At 40.9% G+C, this 13,200-nt stretch overlaps 1 protein-coding gene across 6 annotated transcripts in view; it reads right to left on the bottom strand.

The window, feature by feature from the left end:
- Positions 1 to 13,200, bottom strand: part of col8a2 (collagen, type VIII, alpha 2) — a 180,027-nt gene that overhangs the window by 6,026 nt on the left and 160,801 nt on the right. The window lies entirely within an intron of this gene.

The following is a 13,200-nucleotide window of genomic DNA, read 5'->3' as shown; positions in this document are numbered from 1 at the left end:
AAGCCACCTATAAGCAGAAACACTGTAAAGGAAGTGCGCACTACCTGTCTGTTGACTCATCACAACTTAATGCATGAATAACCTGTGTCTGGACAGCTTGCCCACAACCCAAGTAAAGTCCTTAAGTAGGCAATTAAGTAATGGTTTCCTCGCACCACCACTCAGATTTAATGGGTGTTAATGAGGTTTGACACTGTTATGTTATTTTTACCTAGCTAAATGTAAAGTCATAGGTTTATGGTTTAATGGTTGCTTTAATGACTTAGACTAATGTAAACTTAGGCTGGCAAATGTGCAAATACATTTGAAGAGGACACAGTTTTCACTTAAAGAAACAGCAATATTTTAAAATTGTTTAGTTTTGAAACTTAAAGTATGTAATAGCTCTATCTATTACAATTCTTTGGTGATTTTGAGCAATAATTTGTTTCAGGCATCAACAGTTATTTCATAGTAACACATAGTTCTTTTCTTTAAAAAGATATTGATAGGTTTTGAGGAACAGATGCATCAGTTGGGAGATTCGGGATGATGGGTAATCACTAGGAGGTGACACTACATACTCTAAACAAATGCATTCATGGTTTTCCTGGCATGATCTTGAGAATAATCTATGCAGTTAGTAAACTAAGCTGTCATAAAGGGTGTGATCTTACAAAGTGATCAGTATGTCAAAGAATGAATCAGGAGACAGTAAGAAGTGATGATTACATTTCAAGAAACAAATCAGAATTGAGGCCATATTGTTTAGCTAATAAGTGGTTACTAAGTGGTGATTCTTTGTGGTTCCTTGTGCCAAAAGAGATACCAAGGAGGAGAAAAAGAGACCCGTGCCCAATTGACCAGTGTCAAGAATTGATAACCCGGAATGGATCAGCTGAAAATCATTGCTTTTACTAAGTATTGACAATAGACCATAGACAATAGACAATAGGTGCAGAGTAGGCCATTCTGTCCTTCGAACCACCACCACCATTCATTATGATCATGGCTGATCATCCTCAATCAGTATCCTATTCCTGCTTTATCCCCATAACCCTTGATTCCACTATCCTTAAGAGCTCTATCCAACTCTTTCTTGAAAGTATCCAGAGACTTGGCCTCCACAGCCTTCTGTGGCAGAGCATTCCATACACCCACAACTCTCTGGGTGAAGAAGTTTCTCCTCAACTCTGTTCTAAGTGGCCTACCCCTTATTTTTAAACTATGTCCTCTGGTTCAGGACTCACCCATCAGCGGAAATATGCTTCCTGCCTCCAGAGTGTCTTTTGTACATTTTATAATAAAATTAATAAATTCTATAAAGCTTGTAAAGACAAATTTATACTTGGCATGGTTCTTGCAATAAACAAAGACGAGTAAACTGAGTTCTCTAAACCCAGATTAATTGTAATTGACTTAGATCTGAAAATTAAAGTAAAATTGAAGCTCTAAATCCTACACTGTGGGCTGCTGTGAAAAGTGGGGGAGGCCTCCTTTCCAGGTGCTAGGTACAACTGGAGGAGAAAGTGAGGTCTGCAGATGCTGGAGATCAGAGCTGAAAATGTGTTGCTGGAAAAGCGCAGCAGGTCAGGCAGCATCCAGGGAACAGGAGAATCGACGTTTCGGACATAAGCCCTTCTTCAGGAACAACTGGAGGCAATCGTCCCAACAGTAGCATCCCATCCACCATGTGTTTTCTCTCTCTCTCTCCCCTTCTCTCTCTCCGTCTTTCTCTCCCCCCCCCCCCCCACTCCCATCGCCACTGACTCATTCATCATGACCCCAACTCTGCTCCCAATCATTGCCTGTCATTGGACCTTGTTTTGAGAAAGGTTTTGAACTGGGCATGCAAGCCTGAAGAGTTCTGATAGATCCAAAAGTAAGCGTTGAAGAGTAACCTTTGGTGAGTAGATATTGTTCGATGGCATAATGGAGGTTTCCTTTCATGAAGTGGAAGATGATAAGAACAGCAGTTGACTGGACTGTATTTGTTTTGCTTTTACAGATATATAATATTTGGTCAGCTTTCCATATTATCAAGAAGGTGCTACTGCCAAAGCTGCAAACAAAGTGTAAGAATAATCTAGAACATATCCACCTAAAGACTCTGGATGCAGGATCAAAGGAAACTTGCAAGACTGAGATCAAAGAGTTTTGAGAGGTAGCATTATCAATGACATAGGATAAAGGTGGACAATTAGCGTTGAAGTGCTGATTAGCCAAAAATGAGGTTGAATGGGGGAGCAGGCTCAAGGAGCTGAATGGCCATTGTCTATCACTGTGTTCCTATGCTCTGGAATAACTTGGTTGCAGTGTTTTGAGGCATGCAGCACTAAAACTAGTACTTTATCAGATCAATCAAATTCACTCTATCCACTTTACTCTGCTACATCTTAACTGAATGTACAGAGAACTAAATTACACTGACATTGGCATTTATGGTAGCTATGGTCTATGGGTGAGACTGAGTAGAATTTGCTGTCACTTTTGATGAAATTCATTTAAAGATAATTTTCTCTGTGTTCACATGCACACTTCTTCAGGACAGGAATATACCTAATCCTGTTCCTTTCAGTTGCTTTAGTTTTCAGCATGCTTCTGAACTGGGCATATTCAAGCTCAAGAACTTTACTGCAGTGAGGTGAAAAGAACAGTTCTTTTTTGGAGTGAAACACCAGAGACTACTCCCCAGTGTTGAGAACGATAGCCTAGAGACAATGAAAGAAAAATAATGGGAGGGTAGGAATGATTGGGAAGAAATTGCTTCATCTTCGAAAGATTATCAAGATAATTGTGCACACATTTTAGTTTATTTTACCAAGTTGCTTAGCAGTGCATCTTAACAGGATTCTGTTGTGCATTTGACAGATGAAATATTATGGAGAATGTGCAACCCTCTGCAACTGTTTACTGAAACATAAGTTTTTTTTAACAAAACACTGATCACTACGCAATATGCCTTCCTGTAAGTAGGACAGGCACATTGATGAAATGGGAAAAACAACAAACATTGAGCCAATGTGAGGTCATTGAATGTTGAATTTTTCAGAACCATAAAAAAATGACAATTTCTGAAACTGCCTGGGATAGGTTTTGCTTTTTTTCCTTTCATCTGTCACTGTGCAGGTTCATTTTGTGCAAGAGTCTGTTTATCAGATGACCTTTCTTAATCCTGTATTATTTTCTCCAGAATCATCCAATGTGGAGGTGTGGCTATGTCTCAATTTCAATATTCCTCATGGGCAATTAGGAATGGGAATTAAATGCTGACTTAGACTGCAACACCTGTATTCCATGAATGAATAAACAAAAATCAACTTACTTGGTTGGGATTGCACGCCAACCAGTTTGGCACTTGCTCTTCTTGAGTTTATGATGTTGCTCCAATGGGCTACCCATTGGGAATTTCTCTTTTTTTTATTGGAAGATGTTGGGATTAAATTAAAAGATACCAGATAAATTGGATTTTCCCCACTTGACCAGTACCCTCTCACTGACACCCCCCACCCTCTCCCCCCACCACCCATTTACCTCCTAGATTAGAGGCACACTTACCTGGCAAACATCATGCAGAAATACATTATACAGTATTCTCAAATTACCCTTCTCTGTCGCCATAAAGACATTCTGCAATATTGCCTTGTGCAGAGGATACCTTTGAACAGCATGGAACAAGTTTACAGGCCATCTTCACATTGTCACCTTCTTTTACGTGGCTTTCACTTCATCAGTAATCTAACTAGGTGTTGAGTTGGGCATTATTGTTACATTGCCCAACTAACATTCAGAATATCTGTCTATCTCTCTTGAAAATTATATATTTCATATATGTAATTGAGCAGAAATCAGTAACCATAATATGAACACAATTTTACAAGAGAGTTCCTAACCGTCAGACAATTTGAAGTTGTTACTCACATTCTAACCACAGTAGTCTTCCTCGGTTACCCTATCAAAAATGTTCATAAGATTAATACTTAGCTCATTCGTTGATTGATCATGTGTTGCAAGAGTATAACCAATAAGATTCCCATGTGACCAAAGCAAAGCCAGAAAAACAATAGGACCTGTACAGTTCATGTTGCACTCTAAGTCATCTGTTTAAAGCAATACGTACTAGAAATAGGGACTAGACACTGGAATGTGTATCATATGGTAGCTATTTATAATTAATAAATGGATATACATTAATGCACAAGAGAGATACAACAATTCCATAGTTATTATTCTTATGTAAAACTCCAGACAAATGACTACCAGTTTGTCATAGAGATGTACAGCACAGAAAAAGACCCTTTGGTCCAACTTGTCCATGCTGCTCAGGTATCCCAACCTAATCTAGTCCCATTTGTCAGTACTTGCCCCATATCCCTCTAAATCCTTTCCATTCATATACCCATCCAAATGCCTTTTAAATGCTAGAATTGTATCAGCCTGCACCACTTCCTCTGGCAACTCATTTTATACACACACCACCCTCTGCATGAAAAAGTTCCCCCGAGGTGCCTTTTATCTCTTTCCCCTCTCACCCTAAACCTGTGCCCTCAAGTTCTGGACTCCCCCAGCCCAGGGAACAAACCTTTTCTGTTATCCTATCCATGCCCCTCATGATTTTATAAACCTCTATCAGGTCACCCCTCAGCCTCCGACGCTCCACGGAAAGAAGCCCCAGCCTATTCAGTCTCTCCCTGTGGCTCAAATCCTCCAACATCCTTGCAAATCTTTTTTGAACCCTTTCAAGTTTCACAACATTCTTCCGATAGGAAGGAGCCCAGAATTGTACGCAATATTCCAAAAGCAGCCTAACTAGTGTAGCTCCAAGACCACTTGACCTGTCTTCAAGTACTGGATTGTATTTCTGTGTATTCAGCTTTATGGCATGTCTAAAGAGGAGTTGATATGCATTATGTATTAGACCATGACTAAACTGTAAACTTCTAAAATACATTTCCATTGTCACCTTGTTGCTTTATGAATTTTGATGTGAAATTTTAATTGGGAGTGTGTTACATCAGAAAGTTGCTAGAGATAACTACTTTGTGAAACAGGCAGAAAACAGGAGGTTGACAGGTGGGTATGGAAATCCCACAGTCCAAAGATGTGCAGGTCAGGTGAATTGGCCATGCTAAATTGCCCATAGTATTAGGAGCATTAGTTAGAAGGAAATGGGTCTGGGTGGGTTACTCTTCGGAGGATCGGTGTGGACTGGTTGGGTCAATGGGCCTGTTTCCACATTGTAGGGAATCTAATCAATAACAGCTGATCAAGAGAAGGTAAATTGTAGTAAGAGGGTTCTGGATGGTCTCTTGGGATGGTATCTGGTGGCACAAGGCACTTTGTGGGTATCAGGGGAGTATTTCAGCTTGATGAACTAGTTGGTCCGTTTCTGCCTGTCAGTTTCAAATGGTAATATGTACAACCTCAAATTTTAATGCCTGTTTCCAAATTCAAAATATAAGATAATAATTTGGACCATGACAAAAGAATATCATGTAAACTAATTACATAATGTTTCATTATTTTTATTATATCACGTAAGAAAGGATCTAGCATTGAGACTTTGGCAGTACCACTTACAATGCAACTTTAATTTCAGCAATATGCACACACCCTAATACTTTGCTCATTTTGCTGCATTGTTTTGTATTATTTGCTCTGCTGCAATATATCTTATCAAATGCTTTCTGAACATGCACATGCATGACCATGTACTGAACTTCTTTTATCCATGAAATAATTTGAAAAAAACTTCAATAAAAACGTTGACTATCTCTTGCTGCTAAAAAAATTATGGTGGCTCATCTTTAAAAATTATAAAACCATAATGGGTGGCACTGTGGTTAGCACGGCTGCCTCATAGCGCCAGAAACCCATGTACAATTCTAACAACAGGTGACTGTATGTGTGGAGTTTGCACATTCTCCCCTCATCTGTATGGATTTCCTCCAGGTGCTCCAGTTTCCCTCTCACAGTCCAAAGATGTGCAGGTTATGTGGATTGACTGTGCTAAACTGCCTCATAGTGTGCAGACTACATGGATTAACCATGGTAAACAGGGTTATGGGAATGGAGGTTCTGAATGGGATGCTCTTCGGAGGATCAGGGCAGATTCAATGGATAAAATGGTCTCTATCGGCACTGATGGATTTGAAGAATTTGCATAAAACTGACATTTAACTAATTGTCCTTTAATTACTCATTTAGCTTTCCCTTATTGATGGGAAATGATACTGTCCAATATCTAAAGCAGCCAAATATATTAGTGACTTGACTCAAAAGTTGCAAACCATCTGATTAGCTGACAACTTCTGCCAACCTGGGACACCAGTGCCAAAGCATACATTAGGCCAAGAAACTTTTCCACATTCGTAACAAGTGAAGTGGCACATGTTCAGGTAAGTTATCTTAGCAGTGGAAGTTTATTTGCTGCTAAACATGACCTCTCCACATTTTCACAAAGAATGGGAAAATCATGCCCGAAGCGTTTGCAAGGTAACAACAATTTTCATCTGTAAAACATCTTTAATGTAAAATAAAATCCCAAGGTAAAAAAAGAAAGGAAATGTTTAGGGAAATGAGAGGCAGACACAAAAATGTGCTCTTGAACTGTTCTTGCAGGAAGAGGCTGAGGCAATTATGTAGTGTGGTTTAGAAAGGAAATTCCAGAGGACAGGAGCAATGCAGCTGAAAGCTCTGGTGCAAATTTTCGACAGGACTGGATATTTGAGAATGCACAAAAAATGAGAGTCAAACACTAAACAGCATGGAAAGGTTGAAATATCATCAAAGATATGCAACATTCTTGCTTTCTAATTATATCTTGGGACTGATGTGTGTAAGCAAGCACACTATTTCTGAGGTTTTAGTTGAATTTGGAAAAAATACTTTAAGCTTGGGACATCTATTTGCACTTGTGGACTTTTGTGTGCCTGCATTTTTAAAAATAAAACTCTAACAATACTAACATATAGTGATTACTAAATCCAATACAACAAGTAACCAAAACATTCTACACTAATTCATCAGTGCATTGCTATGTCAAACATAACACTTAACAGTAATGTTCATATCCATGTAGTACTTATGAAAATCAAATATAACATGTAACTATGATATTCTATACATTGCATAATACCTCATTCATTTGTGCATTGCTATGTCAAATGTAACAGTAAACCGGGATAGTTCTTACCAAGTTCTTAGTTTGACCTTTGTCCAAAATCTCTCTCTTCTGCCTACTTAAAAGAGCGGATTAAGATCAGAACTCATGAAAACATTTCAATTGGATGGGCCCAATAATCTTTGACAATTTCTCCATTAACAGGAATCCAATGAATTTTACAATATAAGAACATAAGTCACAGGAAATAAGAGCAGGAAGAAAGCACGTGGCTAAGGGATTGGTGTGGGAAGGAGGGATTCCACTTCATTGGGGCATTGGCATCAGTTTTGGAACCGGGGGGATCTGTACCGTTGGTACGGTCTCCACCTGAACCGATCAGGTACCAATGTTCTAGCGAAGAGGATAAATAGGGTGGTCAGTAGGACTTTAAACTTCTGAGTTGGGGGGAAGGGAAAGTGAAAGCGACAGGGAGTATGGAGTTAAATGGAAAGATAAGCGGCAGGATAGCATATGTGCAGGCAGATTTAAACTTGAGACAGACTGGGAATGCAGCAAAAAGGAAGGATAACTTAGGACATCTTATGACTTCTAATATCTCTAATGATAAGAAAGTTAGCATTAAGGCACTTTACCTGAATGCTCGTAGCATTTGTAACAAAGCAGACGAACTAATGGCACAGATCATCGTGAATGATTATGATGTGATAGGCATCACAGAGACGTGGTTACAGGGGGGTCAGGACTGGCAGTTAAACATCCAAGGGTTTTCAACTTATCGAAAAGACAGGGAGGTGGGCAGAGGGGGCGGTGTTGCCTTGTTGGTTAAGAACAAAATTAAATCTATGGCACTGAATGACATAGCGTCGGATGATGTGGAGTCTGTGGGTGGAATTGAGGAACCACAAAGGCAAAAAAACCATAGTGGGAGTTATGTACAGACCTCCTAACAGTGGTCAGGACCAGGGGCGCAACATGTACCGGGACATAGAGAAGGCATGTCAGAAAGGCAAGGTCACGGTGATCATGGGAGACTTCAATATGCAGGTGGACTGGGTAAATAATGTTGCCAGTGGATCCAAAGAAAGGGAATTCATGGAATGCTTACAGATGGCCTTTTGGAACAGCTTGTCATGGAGCCCACAAGGGAGCAGGCTATTCTGGACCTAGTGCTATGTAATGAACCAGACTTTATAAAAAAATCTTAAAGTAAGGGAACACTTAGGAAGCAGCGATCATAATATGGTAGAGTTCAGTCTGCAGTTTGAAAGAGAGAAGGCAAAATCGGATGTAATGGTGTTACAGTTAAATAAAGGTAATTATGAGGGCATGAGAGAGGAACTGACGAAAATAGACTGGAAGCAGAGCCTAGCAGGGAAGACAGTAGAGCAAAAATGGCAGGAGTTTGTGGGTAAGATTGAGGACACTGTACAGAGGTTCATCCCCAAGAAGAGAAAGATTATCCGGGGAGGGATTAGACAGCCAAGGCTGACAAAGGAAGTCAGGAAATCTATCAAAGAAAAAGAGAGATCCTATAAAGTGGCCAAGAACACTGGGAAATCAGAAGGTTGGGAAGGCTACAAAAACAAACAGAGGATAACAAAGAGAGAAATAAGGAAGGAGATGATCAAATATGAAGGTAGGCTAGCCAGTAATATTAGAAATGATAGTAAAAGTTTCTTTCAATACATAAGAAACAAACGACAGGCAAGAGTAGACATTGGGCCACTTCAAACTGATGCTGGAAGCCTAGCGATGGGAGATCAGGAAATAGCAGGAGAACTTAATAAGTACTTTGCATCAGTCTTCACAGTGGAAGACATGAGTAATATCCCAACAATTAAAAGGAGTCAGGGGGCTGAGTTGAGTATGGTTGCCATTACAAAAGAGAAAGTGCTAGAAAAGCTAAAAGGCCTTAAAATTGATAAATCTCCTGGCCCTGATGGACTACATCCTAGAGTTCTGAGGGAAGTGGGTGAGGAAATAGCGGAGGCGTTGGTTGAGATCTTTCAAAAATCACTGGAGTCAGGGCAAGTCCCGGATGATTGGAAGATCGCTGTTGTAACCCCCTTGTTCAAGAAAGGATCAAGGCAAAAGATAGAAAATTATAGGCCAATTAGCCTAACCTCGGTTGTTGGTAAAATTCTAGAATCCATCATTAAGGATGAGGTTTCTAACTTCTTGGAAGAGCAAGGTCGGATTTGAACAAGTCAGCATGGATTTAGTAAGGGGAGGTCGTGCCTGACAAACCTGTTGGAGTTCTTTGAAGAGGTGACAAGTAGGTTAGACCAGGGAAACCCAGTGGATGTTATCTACCTAGACTTCCAAAAGGCCTTTGATAAGGTGCCACACGGGAGGCTGCTGAGCAAGGTGAGGGCCCATGGTGTTCAAGGTGAGCAACTGGTATGGATTGAGGATTGGCTGTCTGACAGAAGGCAGAGAGTTGGGATAAAAGGTTCTTTTTCGGAATGGCAGCCGGTGACAAGTGGTGTCCCGCAGGGTTCAGTGTTGGGGCCGCAGCTGTTCACATTATATATAAATGATCTGGATGAAGGGACTGGGGGCATTCTAGCGAAGTTTGCCGATGATACGAAGTTAGGTGGACAGGCAGGTAGTACTGAGGAAGTGGGGAGGCTGCAGAAGGATCTAGACAGTTTGGAAGAGTGATCCAGGAAATGGCTGATGAAATTCAATGTGAGCAAATGCGAGGTCTTGCACTTTGGAAAAAAGAATACAAGCATGGACTACTTTCTAAACGGTGAGAAAATTCGTAAAGCCAAAGTACAGAGGGATCTGGGAGTGCTAGTTGAGGAGTCTCTAAAGGTAAACATGCAGGTTGAGTCCGTGATTAAGAAAGCGAATGCAATGTTGTCAATTATCTCAAGCGGGTTGGAATATAAAAGCACCGTTGTGCTACTGAGACTTTATTATGCTCTGGTTAGGGCCCATTTGGAGTACTGTGTCCAGTTTTGGGCCCCACACCTCAGGAAGGACATACTGGCCCTGGAGCGTGTCCAGCGGAGATTCACACAGATGATCCCTGGAATGGTAGGTCTAACATATGAGGAACAGCTGAGGATCCTGGGATTTTATTCATTGGAGTTTAGAAGATTAAGGGGAGATCTAATAGAAACTTACAAGATAATACATGGCTTGGAGAGGGTGGACGCTAAGAAATTGTTTCCGTTAGGCGAGGAGACTAGGACTCGTGGTCACAGCCTTAGAATTAGAGGGGGTAAATTCAGAACAGAAATGTGGAGACATTTCTTCAGCCAGAGAGTGGTGAGCCAGTGGAATTCATTGCCGCAGAGTGCAGTGGAGGCCGGGATGCTAAATGTCTTCAAGGCAGAGATTGATAAATTCTTTATGTCACAAGGAATTAAGGGCTATGGGGAGAATGTGGGTAAGTGGAGTTGAAATGCCCATCAGCCATGATGGGCCGAATGGCCTTACTTCCGCTCCTATGTCTTATGGTCTTATGGTCTTATAACGCCATTGGGTTTGCTCCAACATTCAATTGTTAATCTTGTGCTGTCCATATTCTTTGATCAAGAAACTGTCCATCCCAGCCTTAAATCTGGAATGCCATTTTTTTTTTTTACCACTGTTCGTCTTGACCTGCAATGTTGTACGGGTTTTGATTTTTTTGCTTTTACTTTTCTAAAAAAGGTATCACAGCTGCCATCATGTAACATTCTTATGTTACCTTAATATAACACAAATGAGTGACATGGATTCTGTTTACTTGAAGATCTCTGATGATTTTTTTTTACAGCTAAACTAATATAAAGAAAAACTTGAGGGTTGAGAGTGAGGGAGTAGATGGTGCAGAATGCATGCAGGGTTAGTGGTTTCCAGGGTTGGAGTGAGTCACAGTGAGTGAGGGAACATGATGCAGGCAATAGTGAAATTCTTTTCTGTCTGAAATTCTTTGCACAACTTCAAATTGCCACTAGAACAATGTCTATTAGTTATCATTCTTTTATTACACTGTAATTTGTGTGTTTTACACTTCTTATGCACTTTATGTCATATACATGGACTTTGGTAAGGCATTTGATAAGGTTCCCCATAGTAGACTAATGGAGAAAGTGAAGTCACATGGTGTGCAGGGTGTTCTAGCTAGGTGGATAAAGAACTGGTTGAGCAACTGGAGACAGAGAGTAGTAGTTGAAGGGAGTTTCTCAAAATGGAGAAAGGTGACCAGTGGTGTTCCACAGAGGTCAGTGTTGGGGCCACTGTTGTTTGTAATATACCTAAATGATCTGGAAGAGGGCACTGTTGCTATGATCAGCAAGTTTGCAGATGACACGCAGATTGATGTGGGCAGCACGGTGGCACAGTGGTTAGCACTGCTGCCTCACAGCGCCAGAGACCCAGGTTCAATTCCCGCCTCAGGCGACTCTCTATGTGGAGTTTGCACATTCTCCCCGTGTCTGCGTGGATTTCCTCCGGGTGCTCCGGTTTCCTCCCACAGTCCAAAAATGTGCAGGTTAGGTGAATTGGCCATGCTAAATTGCCTGGAGTGTTAGATGAAGGGGTAAATATAGGGGAATGGGTCTGGGTGGGTTACGCTTCGGCGGGTCGGTGTGGACTTGTTGGGCCGAAGGGCCTGTTTCCACACTGTAAGTAATCTAATCTAATCTAATCTAATATGTAATAATTCAATTGCTCATCACAACCTGTACATTGAGTGCTACAATGCAAGGAGACTGTGGCCTGTAGACATATGACAACATCCAGATGGTTGGTGCATTTGTGTGTTTGGCATTTACTAGGATATACTCCAAATGTGATGACATAACAGCTATCTACAGCCCTTCAGAGTAGAGAATTCTAACGATTCATAATCATTTCAGTGAAGAAATTTCTATAGATCTTCTGGATAGCTGTATGAATTGGAAGGGTTTAGAGGGATATGAGCCAAATGCTGGAAAATGGGACTAGATTAGGTTAGGATATCTGGTTGGCATGGACAAGTTGGACCGAAGGATCTGTTTCCATGCTGTACATCTCTACGACTCTATGACTCTATTTCAGGTCTAAATGATCAACACCTTGTCTTGAAACTATGTCCCTTTATCTGGACCCCGCAGCTCGCAGAAACAAAAGGCAGTATTTTCGGCAGAGTTTTGTGGAGTAAAACTTGGTCAGAAAGCTGCCAGATCTTACATGAACTCAGGCAGTGAAATGGTTGCTCAAATTCTGAATCCAGAGCAGGAAGTCCCACCAGAGGATAGTATGGATTTGTTGTTGGTCTGTTCGTTGAGCTGGCAGGTTCGCTGGCAGACATTTCATTCCCTTTCAAAGTGATACAATCAGTGCTATATTGCTGCCTGTGAAACACTGCTGTACTGTTCTGCTTTGAATTGATATGGTTCTGTTTGATCTGTTTCCGGTTGGTACCAGTTCCAGTTTTCCATTGCAGTGGTTTGTATATTGGGTCCAGGTCAACATGGTTGTTGATGGAGTCTGAGAATGAGTACCATGCTTCCAAATCTACCAGCTTGGTGAACAGACCAACCAGCTCCCGAGCTACAGATCATCACAAAAACTTTACAGGTTATTAGAGGTGTCAGAGGTGCCATACTGGAGATTATGACCTCCCAGCCACCCCAACCCCCACCTTCCCCACTGGGTCCCCAGATGATGAATCAGCACCAAGAGAGATTGTGATGACACTATGGCATTAAGTGGTTTATTTTGTTCTGGTATTTTTTATGAAGAAAGGTTGAGACAGAGGTGCTGAGTGGGCTGTTCAAAGCCAATAAAATAAAAAGCTTGTGAGGTCCTGACTTTTTTTTTAAGTTGGAACAGTACAAGCAGCTTGAATGGGTGGGGTGAAGCTCCCACAAAACCAGGATTTTTAATGTCAGCTTTCTGCAGTTGCTGGGATCTTAAAGCTGCATGTAGAGCCTCTTATTCCTCTCTCTGTTACAGCTAAAAGCTGGAGTTCTCTTCCTGCTACTAGAATTGCACATGAGACAATCTATTTTACTGACTTGCCTTTGCTAAAGTTTATGTATGGAATGTTACTATATTGGAACAGTTAATTATAGAAGTTAAGAATATATGATTTTGTTAAGCATTTTGATAAG

This window comes from Chiloscyllium plagiosum, unplaced genomic scaffold (genome assembly GCF_037043375.1).
Source record: "Chiloscyllium plagiosum isolate Xiang-an unplaced genomic scaffold, Cpla_swu_hap1 HiC_scaffold_30, whole genome shotgun sequence".
Classification (NCBI taxonomy): domain Eukaryota; kingdom Metazoa; phylum Chordata; class Chondrichthyes; order Orectolobiformes; family Hemiscylliidae; genus Chiloscyllium; species Chiloscyllium plagiosum.
This window is presented reverse-complemented; position numbering and strand designations above follow the sequence as displayed.